Consider the following 19,470-nt stretch of genomic DNA (forward strand, 5'->3'; position numbering starts at 1 on the left):
AAGAGATTGCATCATCTAGCTCAGTATTAAAACTACTCTGGTGAGGAATCCACCTTACTATGCAGGGACATGGGTCTGATCCTTGGTCAGGGAGCAAGATCCTACAGGCAGCAGAAGCCCACTTGCCACAGCTAGAAATTCTATGCACCGCAATGAAAAGGCCCTCGTGACACAACAGAGACCCTGCATGCTGCAACCAAGACCCAAAGCAGCCAAACAAACAAACAAACAAACCTACTCTGACTTCATTGAGGAGGGTAAAGTGGTGGAAGGCACAAGAAGATACAGGGAAACTGGATAGCAAGTTTTGCTTCCCTCCCTAGATTGTAAGCTCTGAAGAGTTGTGTGTGTTTCATTGAGTAATATTGCTGTTTCAAAGAAGGAGAGTTGGGCCATGACGTTGGTGAATTAGCTTATTGGAATAAAAGCAGAGCCTTACTTACAGTCAATAAAAAAGCCCTGTATGGCACTTAAGAGGAATTCCATCAATATACATGGAATCCATCAAGAAATGAATAAAGATTTCTGTACTCTAGAAAAGAATATTATAGTAGGTCGGATATAGCAGTGGACATGAAGAGTGAGAAGTCGACAAGTTTGAGATATACTTGGAAGCCAAAAATAAATAAATAAGACATAAATAGAATAGACGTGAAGGTGGAGAGAGAAGCACAAAGAACAACATCCTGATCTATGGCTTAAGCAACACATTATGTGACAAAGGCATTTTTTGGGACAGGGGAAGATAAAACCTCCATGAAGACAGACAGGTTAGATCATCGGCCCATGTTATTGGCCCAGCTCTTCTGCTGCAGTGAATAAGCAGCAAAATGGGACTGGGACTGAATAAGCCCAGTCACCCAAATTGGTGTATGTGTTAGTAAAAGTGTATTGTTACTAAGTTTCGGTGAGGTTTGTTACATAGCATTACTGAGGCCATTGCTGAGTGAGGCAGAAAGCATGAGATTCATGGGCAAATTATGAATTTGATTTTTGAAATGCCAAACTTGAGAGAGCTGTGAAATAGCCAAATAGGGATAATCAGGTAAGAAACTGAATACACAGTTCCATACAGGTACAGATGAAGTCAAGATAAACCTTTTGGCTTCACCAACATACCTGCACCCCAGTGTTCATTGCAGCATTATTTACAATAGCCAGGATATGGAAGCAATCTAAATGTCCATCAAGAGAGGAATGTATGAAGAAGGCGTGGTACATAGATACAATGAAATATTACTCAGTCATAGAAAAGTACCAAACATTGCCATTTGTAGAGACATGGATGAGCCTATAGTGTGCCATACAGAATGGTGTGAGAAAGGGAAAAGCGAGAATCATATATTAATGCATATATGTGCAATCTAAAAAAAAAATGGTACAGATGATCTTATTTGCAATGCAGAAATAGAGACACAGATACAGAGAACAAATGTATGGATACCCCATGAGAATTGAGTGTGTAGCCCAGGGAACTCTACTTAATGCACTGTGATGACCTAAATGGGAAGGAAGCCCAAAAGGGTGGAGATATATATATGTATGGCTGATTCATTTTGCTGTACTAACACAACCTTGTAGAAACTGACACAACATTGTAAAGCAGCTATACCCCAATACAAATTAATTTAAAAAAACAATATTGAATTTGTAACCGAGGGTATGTATGAGACCATCCAGAGGGATGGCATAGAAAGACAGGTAATAACATCCATTTCCCAAACACAGAGTCCATCAACATTTTGCGGTCAGGAGGAGTCTTCAAAGAAGAAAGAAATGGGACCAAATGGTGATAAGATAAAACAGGAGGGCATGGGAGCACAGCATCTAGGGGAGCAAATATGTTTTCAAAGAAGTCAAGAATGGTCAGCGCTGTCCAACATTAATATGAGGCTTCATTAGTTTCCTATTTCTGCTCGAACATACTCCACTTAGTGGCTTAAGATAATTTAAAAAATTATCTTACAGTTTGAGAGATCAAAAATCTGCAGTGAGTCTGACTGAGTCAAAGTTAAAGTGTCAGCAAAAATATATTTTTTCTGGAAGCTGCAAGGTAGAATCAGTTTCCTTGCCTTTCTCAGCTTGCATCCTCAAATCTCTGACCTCTCTTCCCCTCTCTTTTACTTAGAGGAGTCCTTATGATTACATTAGGCCCAAGTTGATAAAAATCAAGATGATTTCTCCATCTGATTAGCAACCTCAGACTCATCTGCGACCTTAATGTTCTCTTTGCCCCTTACAACATAACAAATTTCCAGGGACCAGGAATTAGGAAACAGGCAGCTTTGGAAGACCATTATTCTGTATAACACAGATACCAAATAGTGCTTTGCTTCTGAAGAAAATGGATAGATATTTCCGGGAAAGTGTAGTTTTTAGTGTGTTAGTTAGTTCCCCCCAATATTAAGAGACCATCTCCCTTGTATACAGAATTATATGAGACATTTGAGGAATCAGAAAAAAAGAACTAACCATAAAAGAAATCCTCTTCAGTTACTTTTTTTTTAGGCACTCAGCATGTAGGACCCTAGTTTCCCCGCTAGGGATCGAATCCATGCCCGCTGCACTGGAAGTGTTAAGTCTTAACCACTAGACCACTGGAGATGTCTGGTTACTTGTTTTAAATAACTGAGGATTTCCGGACATGTGAGGAATAAGACAGCAAAGAAGAGGAGGATCCATATGGACAAAAAGGACATCAGAATAAACAAAGGTTATCCACAGAACATTAGAACTTTTAAAATGACTCTAATCCAAGAGGAGAGTGAAAAAATTGGCTTAAAGCTCAACATTCAGAAAACAAAGATCATGGCATCTGGTCCCATCACTTCATGGGAAATAGATGGGGAAACAGTGGAAACAGTGTCAGACTTCATTTTTTAGGGCTCCAAAATCACTGCAGGTGGTGACTGCAGCCATGAAATTAAAAGATGCTTACTCTTTGGAAGAAAAGTTATGACCAACCTAGATAGTATATTCAAAAGCAGAGACATTACTTTGCCGACTAAGGTCCGTCTAGTCAAGGCTATGGTTTTTCCAGTGGTCATGTATGGATGTGAGAGTTGGACTGTGAAGAAGGCTGAGTGACAAAGAATTGGTGCTTTTGGGCTGTGGTGTTGGAGAAGACTCTTGAGAGTCCCTTGGACTGCAAGGAGATCCAACCAGTCCATTCTGAAGGAGATCAACCCTAGGATTTCTTTGGAAGGAATGATGCTAAAGCTGAAGCTCCAGTACTTCGGACACCTCATGTGAAGAGTTGACTCATTGGAAAAGACTCTGATGCTGGGAGGGATTGGGGGCAGGAGGAGAAGGGGACAACCCAGGATGAGATGGCTGGATGGCATCACGGACTCGATGGACGTGAATCTGAGTGAACTCCGGGAGTTGGTGATGGACAGGGAGGCCTGGCGTGCTACGATTCATGGGGTCACAAAGAGTCAGACACGACTGAGCAACTGAACTGAACTGAACTGAATCCATATTCCCAGAGATATTTGAGAAAGGATCACATTAATAAGATAACCAGAGCTTGATAAAAGGGATTCTTTGATGGCTCAGTGGTAAAGAATCTGCCTGCAATGCATGAGATGCAAAAGACATGGATTCAATCCCTTGGTCGGGGAGATCACCTGGAGAAGGAAATGGCAACCCACTCCAGTATTCTTGCCTGGGAAATCCCATGGACAGAGGAGTCTGGTGGGCTAGTGTTCATGGGGTTGCAAAGAGTCAGACATGACTTAGCTGGTAAACAACAAACTAGACATAAGAGGATTGGTCAGGAGATAATAGAGTATTCATGCAAATTTTTAATGTGATGGCTGAAATTTTAAAAAAAAATTGAATAGTATGGAATTTCCTGAGGAAAATATGCCAGAACAAAAACAGAAGCAAAGAAAAATACATAAGGTAAAAGTAAAATAATATAAAATAAATGTTGATCTTAGAGATTAACTCAGAAGTGTCATCTTCCCCCTGAAAGAGTTCTAGAAGAGAAGAGATAATATGAAGGAGAATTTTTTAAAAAGCACTACAAGACAGTAGAGCAATGGCTTTCAAGTTTTAAGGAAAAATGGTATTTTGGACTCAGAATTCAATAGCTAGTCAAAATACTAAGTATGAGAGCAAATTAAAAATAATATCTGAACATAAAAGGAATCAGAATATTTGTCTTCTGATGGAAGAAAATCTTTACTATGCATGCCAACAAAACAAAAGAGCGTGCTATCAGAGGGGCCTGTTAGATTAACTCACAAGTGATGGAAGAGGTTGTGCTCTCCACCTCTTCCTAGGCAAACGGTGGAGCCGTTTCCTAGTGTTTCTTCATCTAGATAAGCCATGTAACTGTTCTTGTTAATGATCAGAAGTCATGTGTGCCACTTCTGACCCAAGATTAGAAGCACATGTGCCTCCTAAGAAATCTGTATGCAGGTCAAGAAGCAACAGTTAGAACCGGACATGGGACAACAGACTAGTTCCAAATTGGGAAAGGAGTACATCAAGGTTGTATATTGTCACCCTGCTTATTTAACTTAAATGCAGAGTACACCATCTGAAATGCCAGGGCTGGATGAAACACAAGCTGGAATCAAGATTGCCAGAAGAAATATCAATAACCTCAGATATGCAGATGACACCAACCTTATGGCAGAAAGCAAGGGGAACTCTTGATGAAAGTGAAAGAAGAGAGTGAAAAACCTGGCTTAAAACTCAACATTCAGAAAACTAAGATCATGGCATCCAGTCCCATCACTTCATGGCAAATAGATGGGGAAACAGTGGAAATAGTGAGGGACTTTATTTTCCTGGGCCCCAAAATCGCTGTGGATGGTGACTGCAGTCATGAAGTTAAAAGATGCTTGCTCCTTGGAAGAAAAGCTATGACAAACATAGACAGTGTGTTAGAAAGCAGAGACATCACTTTGCCAACAAGGTCCATATAGTCAAAGCTATGGTCTTTTCATTAGTCATATACGGATGTGAGAGTTGGACCATAAAGAAGGCTGAGTGCCAAAGAATTGATGCTTTCAAATTGTGGTGTTGGAGAAGACTCTTGAGAGTCCCTTGGACTGCAAGGAAATCAAACCAGTCAATCCTAAAGGAAATCAACCCTGAATATTCGTTGGAAGGACTGATGCTGAAGCTGAAGCTCCAATACTTTGGCCACCTGAGGTGAAGAACTGACTCATTGGAAAATACTTTGATGCTGGGAAAGATTGATGGCAGTAGGAGAAACGGGTGACAGAGGATGAGATGGCTGAATGGCATCATGGACCCAATGGACCTGAGTTTGAACAGACTCCAAGAGACAGTGAAAGAGGGAAACTTGGCGTGCTGCAGTCCATGGGGTCACAAAGAGTGGGACACAACTTAGTGACTGAGCAACAATAACAACAGTGACAATAGAAGAAATAGAACCACAAACAGTTCTGCTAAGTAGTTGGACTCTGAATGGGAAATGGCACTAATTTTCACTTACTACTGACTTTCAATTGTTCAAAGAATGTGCATATACTACTTTTATGATGCCATCAACCAAAACTGAGAGAAGCGGAGACAAAACAGGTGTGTGTGAGGAGAGGGTGGATAAAGATTTCAGTTTAAACTTGTTGAGTCATTTATTTGAAATCTGCGGATCAAACACAAGCATTTACTGTAAGCTCTCTGATAGTAGGATTATAGAAATACACTTAATACACAATGGAGGGCTTTAGTGTACTCACTTTGAAATTTGCATTTTTCTTTTGGAAGGAATTTTGTTTTCAAAGTTTTTTTTTGTTCTCTAATGTATCCACTTCTTTGACTTAGCATCATTATGCTTAAAAAAGCCAAGAAACCAGCAATTTTTCCATTACTTATCATAAAAATCTTGTTTTAATTCATGTTTTCCCGTGTCTTCTCAAGTACTTATGTTATTTAAATAGGTTATAAAAACAATGGAATTCTTGGATTGGTAAATTTCCTACAAGTTTCTTAAAGTCACATTTCACAAATTTGGTTTGTCTTTCAATTACTAGGCTCCTTCCTAAGCCTTTACTTCATAAACAGCACAGCATGCGATCATTCATTGATCTTATCCAAGGAAAATTGCACAACAGAAAGATGGAAATACAGGCCCCGCCTTGGCAGAGACAGAGTGCTTGGATTACAGGAGTATATGTGGTGGTGATTAAAGGGCTGATAATACAAGCCACAAAAGTGGAATAAAATTGCCTAGGCAGAGAGCAGAGGGAAATGAGATGAGAATTAAGAACAAAAAAAACAGAAGATGCTCACACATGAAGACACAGAATTAAGGAGAATAAAGCATAAAGATTAAGGTGTTGTTTGATGGAATAAGTGCAAAGTCATTATTTTCAATTACTCGAAGGCAGAGACTCTCACTGAATTTTTTTATAAAAAATTATTTTATATCAGAGTATAGTTTAACACTTCCCTTGTAACTCACCTGGTAAAGAATCTGCCTGCAATACGTGAGGCTCTGGTTTAATTCCTGGGTTGGGAAGACCCCTGGAAAATGGATAAGTTACCCACTCCAATATTCTTGGGCTTCCCTGGTGGTTCAGATGGTAAAGAATCCACCTATAATGCAGAAGACCTGGGTTCAATTAATTGTTGGGTTGGGAAGATCCGCTGGAGGAGGGCATGGCAACCCACTCCAGTATTCTTGCCTGGAGAATCCCATGGACAGAGGAGCCTAGTGGACTGCAGTCCATGGGGTTGCAAAGGGTCAGACATGACTGGGACATGACTGAGCGACTAAGCTCAGCACATAGTTTAACAATGGTGGGTTAGTCTCAAGTGTACAGCCCAGTGACTCAGTTATACATATACATATATCCCTTTTCTAATTCTTTTTCCATTTAGGTTATTACAAAGTACTAAGCAGAGTTTCCTGTGCTATTCAGTGGACCCTTGTTGGCTATCTATTTTAAACACAGCAGTGCGTACATGATTGACTTTTTAAAAATAACTGTATTTATGTGTGGCTCTACTGGGTCTTCACTGCTGCATGCGGGCTTCCTCTAGCTGCAGCCGGTAGGGGCTACTCTCTAGCTGCAGTGTGCAAGATTCTCATTGCAGTGGCTTCTCTTTTTGTAGAACGGGGGTTCCAGGGTACACAAGCTTCAGTACCTGGGGCTCCCAGGCTCCAGAGAACAGGGTTAGTAGTGGAGGTGCAAGGGTGTATTTACCCTGAGGCATGTGGGATCTTCCAAGGGCAGGGATCAAATCTGAGTCTCCTGTTTTGGCAGATGGATGCTTAACCACTGGACCACCAGTGAAGTCCCATGACTGACACTCTGTGATCCCAATAGTCACTAGACTGCTGCTGCTGCTCAGTCACTTCAGTCGTGTCTGACTCTGTGTGACCCCATAGATGGCAGCCCACCAGGCTCCCCCGTCCCTGGGATTCTCCAGGCAAGAACACTGGAATGGGTTGCCATTTCCTTCTCCAATGCATGAAAGTGAAAAGCGAAAGGGAAGTCACTCAGTTGTGTCTGACTCTTCAGGACCCGATGGACCACAGCCTACCAGGCTCCTCTGTCCATGGGATTTTCCAGGCAAGAGTATTGGAGTGGGATGCCATCACCTTCTCTGAGTCACTAGACTAACAGCTATTAAGTGACATAAGAAATGAAGAATGCAGAACAGATGAAGATGTAGAGAAAACTAGATCCAAGATAAGCTAGTAGATTCAAGATAAAAATAACTCTGCTGAATGAAACTGTCTATATTAGGTAGGACTTTCCCTGGTGGCTCTGCCAGTAAAGAACCTGTCTGCAATGCAAGAGATCCGGATTTGATCCTTGGGTTGGGAAGATCCCTTGGAGAAGGGAATGACAACCCACTCCAGTATTCTTGCCTGGAGAATTACATGGACAGAAGAGAGCCTGGCTGGCTACAGTCTTTGGGATCACAAAGAGTCAGACATGACTAAACAACCAACATACTTTGTCCCTCAGCACCAGGCAACTTAGAGTTCTTTCTTTATAGTAAATGCTTAACAGAGGTAAGAGGGACTGAAGAAATGAAATTCAGTCTGGGATGAGCACAAAGGGGAAGAGATAAAAGGGTTGATGGAGGAGGGGATTTATGAACTAAGAACAATTTAGGAACATAACATTTGTATTTCTGTTGCTGGCCTCAAACCCCAAAATCACAGTTATTTGCAATATATAAAGTAGTACAAGCAACCAAGATGGCTCCAACATGAGGACCCAATATGGATATTCCCCAAGCATTCTTAGTTTCCAGGGTCACACTGTCTTTTAAGGTATTCCATGGCATGTTAAAGTCTGTCTCAGACAGTACAATCTGTAGGCAAAAATTGCTAGAGTTTCACTAATGTCTTAAGAAAATGATCCTGCATTATGATGTTAAGCAGAAACAACAAATAGATCTGTTCTTTAGTTTAAGTGAAGGGACTTAGCAGAAACATGAAGTCATTGTTTTCCTTAGGTCGTTCAACTGGACAGGATGAATAATTAGCACGAATACAACCATTTCACCTCTTAGGTGCTAAAGCCAACTTAAGAGTATGCAGGCGACGGACTTCTCTGGTGCTCCAGTGGCTAAGACTCCATGCTCCCAACGCAGGGAGCCTGGATTTGATTCCTGGCTGGGGAACCAGAGCCCACATGTGTCAACTAAAGATCATGGCATGCTGCAAGCCAGCACAGCCAAAGTGTAGCTAAGTCCCAGCACAGCCAAATAAATAAATAAGCATATTTTTAAAGAATATATGTGCAAAAGCTGCTTTCATTTCCCCTAACTCTCTAAATGCATGAGCGTGGGTCCAACTACAGTAATATCAGAAAAGCAGCAGGACAACAGGGTCCGCATTAACTACAAAACTTCTTGGTGTGTTTCCTTTCAGGAGAAACGGGCTGATTTCTGACCAGAGGTGGGGGCCAGGAGAAACTACTACAGTGCAGAACTGATCAATCTCATGAACATAAAAGTACTTTCCTTCAGGTATGGGCCATTCCCAGCCAGATAAAATTTTCATAATCTTCATCCTTCTGTGAGCTCCCTTGAGTTCTTGGGATTTGCATTTATCTATATTTTGACACACACACACACAGGGATCACTCTTACATCTTCCTCACTCTTGCAAACCTCAATCATTCAATTCTTTTCATGGGAGGATGGATATTCAAGTAGACAGTGCTTCAGCACTCATCTTTTGGGTCCACATATATAGCTAACACAGGATTAAGAAAAAGCACAAAAATAGGGAAAGATTAGCACTGAATAGACCAGGGGAAGGACACCTGTCTATACTACAAGCTAGAATAAGAAAGAAGAGCCTTGCTTCATTTGACCTCAGTTGGAACCAAGCATGACAGGTAACTCAAATTTGTCACCATTCTACACGTGCCTGCATGCTAAACTACTGCAGTTATGTCTGACTCTTTGTGACTCTATGGACTATAGCCCACCAGGCTCCTCTGTCCATGGAATCCTCCTGGCAAAAATACTGGAGTGGGTTACCAAGCCCTCCTCCAGGGGATTTTCCCGATCCAGGGATCCAGGGATCTTCCTGCATCTCTCTTCTTTCTCCTGCACTGACAGGCAGGTATTTTACCACTAGTGCTACCTGGGAAGACTGCCACCATTCTACATACCTTCACAAATGACTATGTAAGTATCGTAAGTATTGATTTTGGTGTTTCAGTACCTTTTAGCAAGTAGATCAGTTTGCAAATATGCAGTCCATGATGAATGAGGATCAGTTGTAACTGCAAAAACTAAAACCCCTCTAATAGCTATTGTTGAATCACTGCAGGCAAGTCACCATTCTGAACTCTAGGTATTTGTTGTTGTTATTCAGTCGCGAAGTTGTATCCAACTCTTTGCAACCCTATGGGCTGCAGCATGCCAGGCTTCCCTGTCCATCACCAACTCCCAGAGCTTACTCAATGTCCATTGAGTCGGTGATACCATCCAACTATCTCACCCTCTGTCGTCCCCTTCTCCTGCCTTCACTCTTTCCAAGCATCAGGGTCTTTTTCAATGAGTCAGTTCTTTGCATCAGGTGGCCAAAATATTGGAGACTTAGCTTCAGCATCAGTCCTCAGGTACTCCTCGTAGGAATCCACTGAGACAGGAATGATTCTGTCCCATATCCTAGACAAGAAAACCATAGACCCAGAGCCTGAGCCCCTTCCCGCTGAGAAGTGGGACCAGCATTCAAGCACCAGCTGTATGACTCAGAACCCAGGCTCTCAACCACCTCCCTTGATGCAGAACAAGTCCACAGGTCTTTTGCTCAGCCTGGCCCACCCATCGGTTTGCTTTCCTAAGTAAAATAATCATATTCCTGAGGTTGAATTAATTTGAACACTCCCTGAGGGGACAGAGTGAGGCTAGAATCAGTTTTTTGTTTTAAATGGCAATTATTTCTTTCTTCTTGCCAAATACAGACGACAGCTACTACGTGCAGGGCCATGCCACCCAGGGCGGGGGCGGGGGGTTTACCAAGCCTGTGAGTAACCAGCAGCTGCGAAAGTGATGAAAGCTGCTGACTCTGGGACCCCCCAGCCCACATGTACACTATTGAAGAAATTCAATTCACATTTAATGAAGTGCATTTTCCAGCTAACGCATGGGGATCTCTGGACCCTGGTCGTCATATCAGTCCAGTGACAGAAGGGATGGCGTGAAGCCTGATGGCGAGGTGGTGGTACTCCTGCCCAGGCTGATCGTGTTCTCTGCACTATCTTCCCTCTGTCCCATCTTCATTCCCCAACCCCCACAGCTCTGGATGTAGGACAGACATATTCATTCCATATCTCAAGAGAAGAACCAAATTGTCAGGGAAACTGCGACACCACTGATGAAGAACAAAAATTTAGACCAAAAAAAAATTCTGACCGTGTATTTGTGAAGGGATTTTTGCATTTTGTCTTCACAGCCCTGCAGGAAAGGCTTCCCTATCTCCAATTTGTGGAGGCTTGGAGAAGGTCAGTTATTTCCCTCCCATCACGTGACTGATAAGAGAGACAGAACTGGAATCACATTTTCTGGATCCTCGTCCAGCACTCTTCCTTCTGCCTTAGGACCAGTCCTAGAAAGAAGCAGTGCATCCCAGACACATGGGTCAGCACAAGCAAAGGCATACAGGCTGATCCATCGCCGCTGCTCAGCCGCTGGTTGCTCTTCCTTTCCTTGGCAGGTATTTGTTGACTCCTGCAATGCGTCAGGGGTATAATACCATGGCAACATATACACGGCTTCTGATGGCACAAGAAACACCCCGAGTAAGCTGTTCACGGTGAAATGAGAGAGCCCAGGGCATATGCAAGTTTTAGGTGAGCAAGTAACAGGAAGCCCTCACCCTGCCAGGGATCCCAGGGAACGTTCCCTGGGAAAAGGGACATTGTGACTGTTATGGGGAAAGCATGGCAAGAGGCAGCTGATGGAGGAGAAGATACAGGTACAAGAGCCCAAAGGGAGGAAAGATTTTGGAAATTTTGAGAAGCTAAGAATCCAGGTAAGTGAAGGAGACAGAAAGAAGAGAGGATGGGGGAACACGAGATGAGACTGGAATGACAGGGCGTCCCATCACAAGGACCCAAAGGTCTCAGCTCAGTGCACCAGCCACCCAGCTTCTCAGCTGTCAGGGGTGCCTGGTTGGGGAGGAAGGCAAGCCCATTAAGCTGCTTAATCTCTCCCCACCCGGGTCATTTCCTCCAGCTACAAATGAATCGCACAGTTTCCTTCTCCCCATCCACATGGCCTGGGTACCAAGGCTTGGAGCAGGGGCCTGTTTTCCAGGTGCGGTCTCACTAGTGCCATATAAAGGGGGATTATTCCCCTTCCTGCAGCTCCACTCCGAGCGCAGGCTGGCCCCAGCAGGGTCAGCTTTCCTTACGGCCAGATCACATTACGAGCTAATATCTAATTTGTAAGTTCTGTGTCACACCTCGGTTTCACAGACCATGGCTTTCAAACGAACATTCACTCCTTCCTCCTTCAAAATTAGCTGAGTGCCCTACATCCAGAGAAGGAGCTGGGATCGTACAACTGGTCAAATAAACTGGAGAGGCTGGAACAGCTATCCGACCCCTGGGGTGTAACTTCATCTCTTAGTTAACAATCTGTAAAATGGGGTCTTAATTCTTTCTGCCATTACACTGCTGCACAGAGTCCAAAACAAAGTGGAACATTTAATGGACTGGAATTCACATTCTAATACCAGCACTCCCACTAATCATCTCTCCGGTCTTCAGTTTCCCCATCTGTAACATAAACCAAGGAAAATCATTGCCTCTAAGGTCCCCTTTACATATAACATTCTCTGCTTTGCTGTGTGATTAGTGACTAGAAGATTATTCTGAGCATTCTCAGAACCTAAGAATCAATATTACTGTATTACATTGCTACACTTTTTTTTAAGTGTCAGAACTGCTAGGATGTTTTAGAGATGGAGCAGAGGTTAGAGAAGAGGAGATGACGCTTTGGGAGAGCAGAAGAATGGTCGCTACACCCTTCCATCCATCATTCGATCCCTAGGAAGGATTAATGCATCTTGACATCCTGAAGGATGACTTTTCTTAGAGAGGTAGATTTAAGAGAAGATCTAATTGTCTGAAAATAATTGGTTGCACTAACCCATTTTCTTTTGAGAATTTCAACAAAAAGTGCTCGTCTTCTGGTAGTCCCCAAAGGATTAAAAAATAAATAAAAGAGGGCTAATCATCCTAGAACTGATCTTAACCAACACTGCTGGAGGCAACTCACACCCTGGGAAGTGACCCAACTGGAGGACCAAGTACAAACGGCTGCCTCTAGGGCAGGTGGAGACAAATGAGGAATCATTTCCCCTCTAGGGCATCATAACTCCTCTAGGGCAGGTGTGGGGTCAAGTTTCCTTAGAAAGCATGCAGCTATGCAGGAGTATGCCCACACTCATCTCCTGGACTGTCACAGAAGACAAAAGCCTCAACTATGACAGCAAAGCTGTCCAGACTTGAGCCTCCAATGTGTCCATGCTTAGTCGCTCAGTCATGTCTGACTCTGCAACCCCGTGGACTGTAGCCTGCCAGGTTTCTCTGTCCATGAAATTTTCCCAGCAAGACTACTGGAGAGGGTTGTCATTGCCTCCTCCAGGGGATCTTCCTGACCCAGGGATTGAACCCACATCTCCTGGGTCTCCTGCACTGCAGGCAGATTCCTTACCACTGAGCTTCCAGGGAAGCTGGACTCCCCGACAAGGCAGATGGGCACAAGGGACCTCTGCTGGTACCAAGGTTCCAGATCCTGGTGAAGTTTAGGCAGAGGAGAGGAATCTGCTCTGGTCTCTTCTTCAATCACCATAACTTTTCAACTTTAAAGTTAGTCACAGCATAAAAGTTGAGAGGTATGTTTTATTCGATGAGAATTTTGAGGACTTCAAGCCCAGGAAACAGCATCTTAGTAACCCTGAGAGAACTGCTCCTGGCGATTATCAACTAGAGATGCAACTCAATGGAAGGGGTTTAACTCTTGGTAGCTCTTTTATGATAATTATTGACTCCTAGTCTGAAACAATCTCAAAATAAAATTAAATGCATTCAGTTATATTTTTTCTATTAAAATCTAATTTACTCTTCTGAAATGTTAAATATGCTTCTAGAATCTTATAAATATAAGACTTATAAATATAATAACTTTTAAATTGGCTTTTCCCTGATTTGGGTCTACAACTAGAGGCTAGACCATGAATATTCTGTATTCATTCCTCCTATTCGTGAACTCCTACAGCAGAGATATTGGAATTAAAAATAATAATAAACAAGAGAAACGTAAACATCCTTTGGGAGTTGAGTCACAGAAACACTAAGTGATATTTATAGTATATATTTTGCTGCTGTTGCTGCTAAGTCACTTCAGTTGTGTCCAACTCTGTGCGACCCCATAGATGGCAGCCCACCAGGCTCCTCTATCCCTGGGATTCTCCAGGCAAGAATACTGAAGTGGGTTGCCATTTTTTTCTCCAATGCATGCATGCTAAGTTGCTTCAGCCATGTCCAACTCTGTGCGACCCTATGGACAGCAGTCGACCAGGCTCCTCTGTCCATGGGATTCTCTAGGCAAGAATACTGGAGTGGGTTGCCATTCCCTTCTCCAAATATATATTTTATATACTTTATAGTTGTAAGCGTTCAGTAGAGGTGCATTAAAATGTAAATGCATTTAAATAAAAGGATTTTTAGAAGTCTAACATTAATAAATTCCATCAGACAAGAAGCTCTGTCACTTTTATTTATAACTATATACTGAGTATTTTTCAGGGCACACTCAGATATTTGCGGAAAATACGGATGGATGGATGGATGATGATGGATGAAATAGAACGTGTAAATCCTGGTATGTGCCAGATACACTCATTGAATGGAGGAATATTAAAATATAATAATAAGAAGAAGACAAAACCTTTACTCCTAGTTCTGGTCATATTTTAAAATTCTAGAATTATGCTGCTTTGATTTATGGTAGATTATGACACATATCTTTAAGAAAAGTGTGCCTTCCACTAGAACAGAAGCATCTTAGTACCTCACTTTGACCAAACCATTTTTGATAGACTGTTCTTCATGTAACTATCTCAGAGCTTATAACCTTGGTATAATCATCACTTTGGGGTACTGTATCCCCTTGCATAGTATGTGTCTGACTTTCTTGTGACCCCATGGACTGTAGCCCTGCAGGCTCCTCTCTCCATGGGATTTTCCAGGCAAGGATACTGGAGTGGGTTGGCGTTTCCTACTCCATAGACATGCCTTATTGCTTTAAATGACAGGATTTTCTCCCTTGTTTTTTGTATCACTTCAGTTCAGTTCAGTGGCACAGTCCTGTCTGACGCTTTGTGATCCTGTGGACTGCAGCATGCCAGGCTTCCTCTTCCATCCCAGAGCTTGCTCAAACTCATGTTGGTGATGCCATCCAACCATCTCATCCTCTGCCATCCTCTTCTCCTCCTGCCTTCAATCTTTCCCAACATCATGATCTTTTCTAATGAATCAGTTCTTCTCATCAGGTGGCCAAAGTATTGGAGATTTAGCTTCAGTCCTTCCAATGAATATTCAGGACTGATTTCCTTTAGGATGACTGATTTGATCTCTTAGCAGTCCAAGGGACCTTCAAGAGTCTTCTCCAACACCACAGTTCAAAAGCATTAAATCTTTATTTTTTGAATACGCATGCATTAGTGCAATTCTATATTTTGAAGAATCCCTTCATTGTTTAATTTTCTGTGGAGCATACAGTGAAGACAAGAGGAGTATATAACCTCTTACTTAGTAAATGCTACCAGAGAAGCTGAAAGGAAAAAGATACTGGGCATTTCCAAAGCATCTCTTCTGAAAATGCATCAGGTTGACATTGATTAATATACCACATATTGCAAAATGTATGAAAGAAGGTAAACTGGGACCAGCAGAAATATTTTGGTCCCTCAAGTGAGCACAATTTTGAATACCATGATTTTCACGTATTCTAGACCTAGCTGAAGGTTATCCTAATTTGAACAAAGCATCATATTTTCACACTAAAAACTGGACTTTACATAGGTCATTCAGAACTACCAGGAGTGGTATTTCTGTAATATAGGTGATCTTCTATTAATTACAATGCTGGGCTCTCCAGGGCCATGTGTTTTAGAAAATAGCTTTCTTAAATTGCTTTTTTCCATATCAATGAAAGAAACAAACTTTGTTAAATATTTGTTGTTGCTGTTTTTGTTGTTATTCAGTCACTAAGTTGTGTCCAACTCTTTGCAAGCCCATGAACTATAAAGCACACCAGACTCCTCTGTTTTTCACTATCTCCTAAAGTTTGCTCAAATTCTTATCTATTGAGTTGGGCTAAATATTTAGATTCTATACATGTATGTATATTATAGGTATATAGGTATCCTGCAAACAAAGCAAAACATGGGATTACCTGCTTCTTAGAGTATAAATATACCTGCCCCCTTTATCTTTTTTCATTTCTTTATTGAGATATTATGCACATATTATAAAACTTATTCTGTTAAAGTATACAGTTCAGGGATAGTGTATTCACAGAGTTCTACAACTAGCAAAACTTTAGAACATTGTCATCACTCCTCAAAAAAACTTCATACCTATTGGCAGTCATTCCCCACCTCCCACTTGGTATTGCAAGCCCCTGGAAACCATAAATACACTTTTTGTCTCTATCAGTTCAGTTCAGTTCAGTTGCTCAGCTGTGTCCGACCCCACTGACTGCAGCGTGCCAGGCCTCCCTGTCCATCACTAACTCCTGAAATTTACTCAAACTCATATCCATTGAGTCAGTGATGCCATCCAACCATCTCATCCTTTATCGACCCCTTCTCCTCCCACCTTCAATCTTTCCCAGCATCAGGGTCTTTTCCAGAGTGGGTTGGCTCTTCTAGTCAATTCTAGAAATTGACTAGAAAAGAAAACCAGTCAATTCTAAAAATCAGTCCTGAATATTCATTGGAAAGACTGATGCTGAAGCTGAAACTCCAATACTTTGGTCACCTGATGTGAAAAACTGACTCTTTGGAAAAGACCCTGATGCTGGGGAAGATTGAAGGCAGGAGGAGAAGGGGACGACAGAGGATGAGATGGTTGGATGGCATCACCGACTCAATGGACATGGGTATGAGCAAGCTCCAGGGGTTGGTGATGGATAAGGAAGCCTGGTGTGCTGCAGTGCATGAGGTCACAAAGAGTTGACATGAGTGAGCAACTGAACTTAACTGAAGAGACTAAACTTTACAATACAGAGAATGAGCATAGAGGTCATTAATATCCCATCATGACTTTAATGCCCCCAAATGGCACAATAGTCACATTTAACATATGGTGGTTAACATTAATTGAAAACCTTTGTTGTAGTTTTTCAGTCCCTAAGTCATGTCTGACTCTTTGTGACTCCATGGACTGCAACACTCAAGGTTCCTTCATCCTCCACTATCTCTCGGAGTTTGCTCAAACTCATGTCCATAGAGTCAATGATGCTATCTAACCATCTCACCCTCTGCCACCCCCTTCTCCTCTTGGCCTCAATCTTTCCCAGCACCAGGGTCTTTTCCAGTGGGTTGACTCTTCACATCAGGTGGTCAAAGTATTAAAGCTTCAGCTTCAACATCAGTCCTTCCAATGAATATTCATAGTTGATTTCCTGTAGGATTGACTGGTTTGGTCTCCTTGCTGTCCAAAGGACTCTCAGGAATCTTCTCCAACACTACAGTTCAAAGCATCAATTCTTCGGCTCTCAGTTTCTTCTATGGTCCAACTCTCACATCCATGCATGACTACTGAAAAGACCATAGCTTTGACTAGATGGACATTTATTGTACTGAGCACCTACTATGTGCCAAAAACTGTTCTAAGCATTTAATTCCCATTAACTAAATAAACATTCTCCCCAAAGGGTTGGGGTTCTCATTTCATCCCTATGAAGTAGATAGTAATCTCTATTTTAGAGAAGAGAAACTCAGGCACAGAGAGTTTAAGCATCTTTTTCAACCCTGCACAAGTTGCTAAGAGACAAACCCAAGAGTCTAAATTTAATCGTGTGTTCTCAGATATATGGATCTTTTCACTAGGAGGGTCTTGAACTTGGAAGGTGAGAGCCATCTATGCAGCCAGCATACCTGGACTCAAAGTCTGCTTCTGTAAGAGGTACAAGCTGGGCAACAATAGGTAAATTGCTTAACTTCTCTGTATCTCATCTATAATTGGTGGTGGATATAGCACCTACCTTAAGGAGTCACTGTGAGGAGTAAACACAACCCTATTTACAACATTTAGCACCCTGTGTCTCCCACAGCAAATGGTCAACAAGTGCTTCCAAGCTGGAATTGATTTCTTTTGAAATAGGTTCTGCATTTGAAATATATTCAAAAGTAAAAAAAAAAAAATAATTTTAATACTTGTGCTCAGTCACATTCCCTGAGATACATGCTTATGAACCCATGTTTAGTCCTCAACAGATTTCTATGTGTTTTTTTTTAACTCCTTCATTCACTCATTTGCTCACTGTCTTATGGCTCCAGCAAAATGATTTGAACCTCCAGCATGAGCTGAATCCTGTATCACAAGTTCTCATATCTAATCCTTATTTTTTTTTAATGCAAATTTTATCATCTTCCTTTTTCTGGTGAGGAAGTGGAGAATCAGAGACACTGATGACAGTATCAGAAGGTGGAATCCCAGAGAATAAGGATTCCTTCTCCCACCCAAAAAACATTTACTTTTCTCCATCAGATTTTAGAATGAGCATGAACTGAGCAAATGCAACTGACCACGAGGTCTTCTTCCACCAGTTAAGAGGTATTGACCTTCAATAAGTCAGTTCAGTTGCTCAGTAGTGTCTGACTGTTTGCAATCCCATGGACTGCAGCATGCCAGGCCTCCCTGTCCATCACCAACTCCCGGAGTTTACTCAAACTCACATCCATAGAGTCGGTGATGCCATCCAACCACCTCATCCTTTGCCGTCCCCTTCTCCTCCTGCCTTCAGTAGACTACCTAAGTCTCAGTTTCTTCATTTATAGAATAGTAATGGCAATATCTACCTTTCACAGTGGCTGTGTAACGAACTTGCTGTAATGGCATGCCAAGGGGTCCAACAAATGGTTAGCTTTGTTGTTATCATTTGTATTTGTTCATGGTCTCTTTGAAAAACTCAGCCTGCTCTTTCTAATGGAACACTAATATGCACCTTATGTAGACTGCATTAGGGAAAACTTTTCATCTAAGTTTTTTTTAATATAAATGATGAAAAGGTAGCCTGAAATATTTTACACATCTGTTACAAAACCTCTGGGAGTTGTCTGGAAGAAAAGACTTGAATCCAAAGCAGGTGGCTGGGCAGGACATACTGGTCTGTGTGAAAGGCTGGACTTTCCTCAAAAGCTCACACTCTAAGGGAAAACTCCAAGGGAACTATGAGAAAACAGTAATTAATGACTACAAACGCTGCTTCCAGTCCTCGTGATAAAGTTTCTGTACAGAGCCATAAAGAGATCAGTTCCACATTTCATATTCTCTTGCTAACCCCAAAGCATCATTAATCGGCAAGAGTGAAGTCCTACTAAATCAGGGAACCAGCCATGAGTTAAATGCATTAGGCACTTTATGCGCTTTATCTCATTTTTATCCATACAACAAATGCCATGGGTTGAATTATCTGCCCCAGATCTAAATTTATATGTTGAAGACTTAACACTCAGTGATCTTGTTTTGGTATAAGGTCTTTGCAGATATAATTAGCTAAGATGATGTCATCAGCGTCTGCCCTAACCCAACCTATGTCTTTCAAAAACAGTGAAATTTGGATGCAGACCTGCACACAGGGAAAATATCATGTAAAGATGAAGGCAGAGATTGGGGTGATGACTCTACAAGCTAAAGAACACCAAAGGTTGCCAGTAAACCACCAGAAGCGAGAAGAAAGGAATGGAACAGATTTCTCCTCGGAGCTGTC

General features: G+C 41.9%; 1 long non-coding RNA gene across 1 annotated transcript in view; it reads left to right on the plus strand.

The window, feature by feature from the left end:
* The window catches only part of LOC132660020 (uncharacterized), a 54,642-nt gene extending 40,413 nt beyond the window's left edge, over positions 1 to 14,229 (plus strand). The window contains exons 2-3 of the long non-coding RNA XR_009601171.1: positions 8,876 to 8,973; positions 10,916 to 14,229. This is a non-coding gene — a long non-coding RNA (uncharacterized LOC132660020). The remainder of the gene's footprint in view (positions 1 to 8,875; positions 8,974 to 10,915) is intronic.
* Positions 14,230 to 19,470: the final 5,241 nt, after the last annotated feature.

This window comes from Ovis aries, chromosome 6, assembly GCF_016772045.2.
Source record: "Ovis aries strain OAR_USU_Benz2616 breed Rambouillet chromosome 6, ARS-UI_Ramb_v3.0, whole genome shotgun sequence".
Taxonomy (NCBI): Eukaryota; Metazoa; Chordata; class Mammalia; order Artiodactyla; family Bovidae; genus Ovis; species Ovis aries.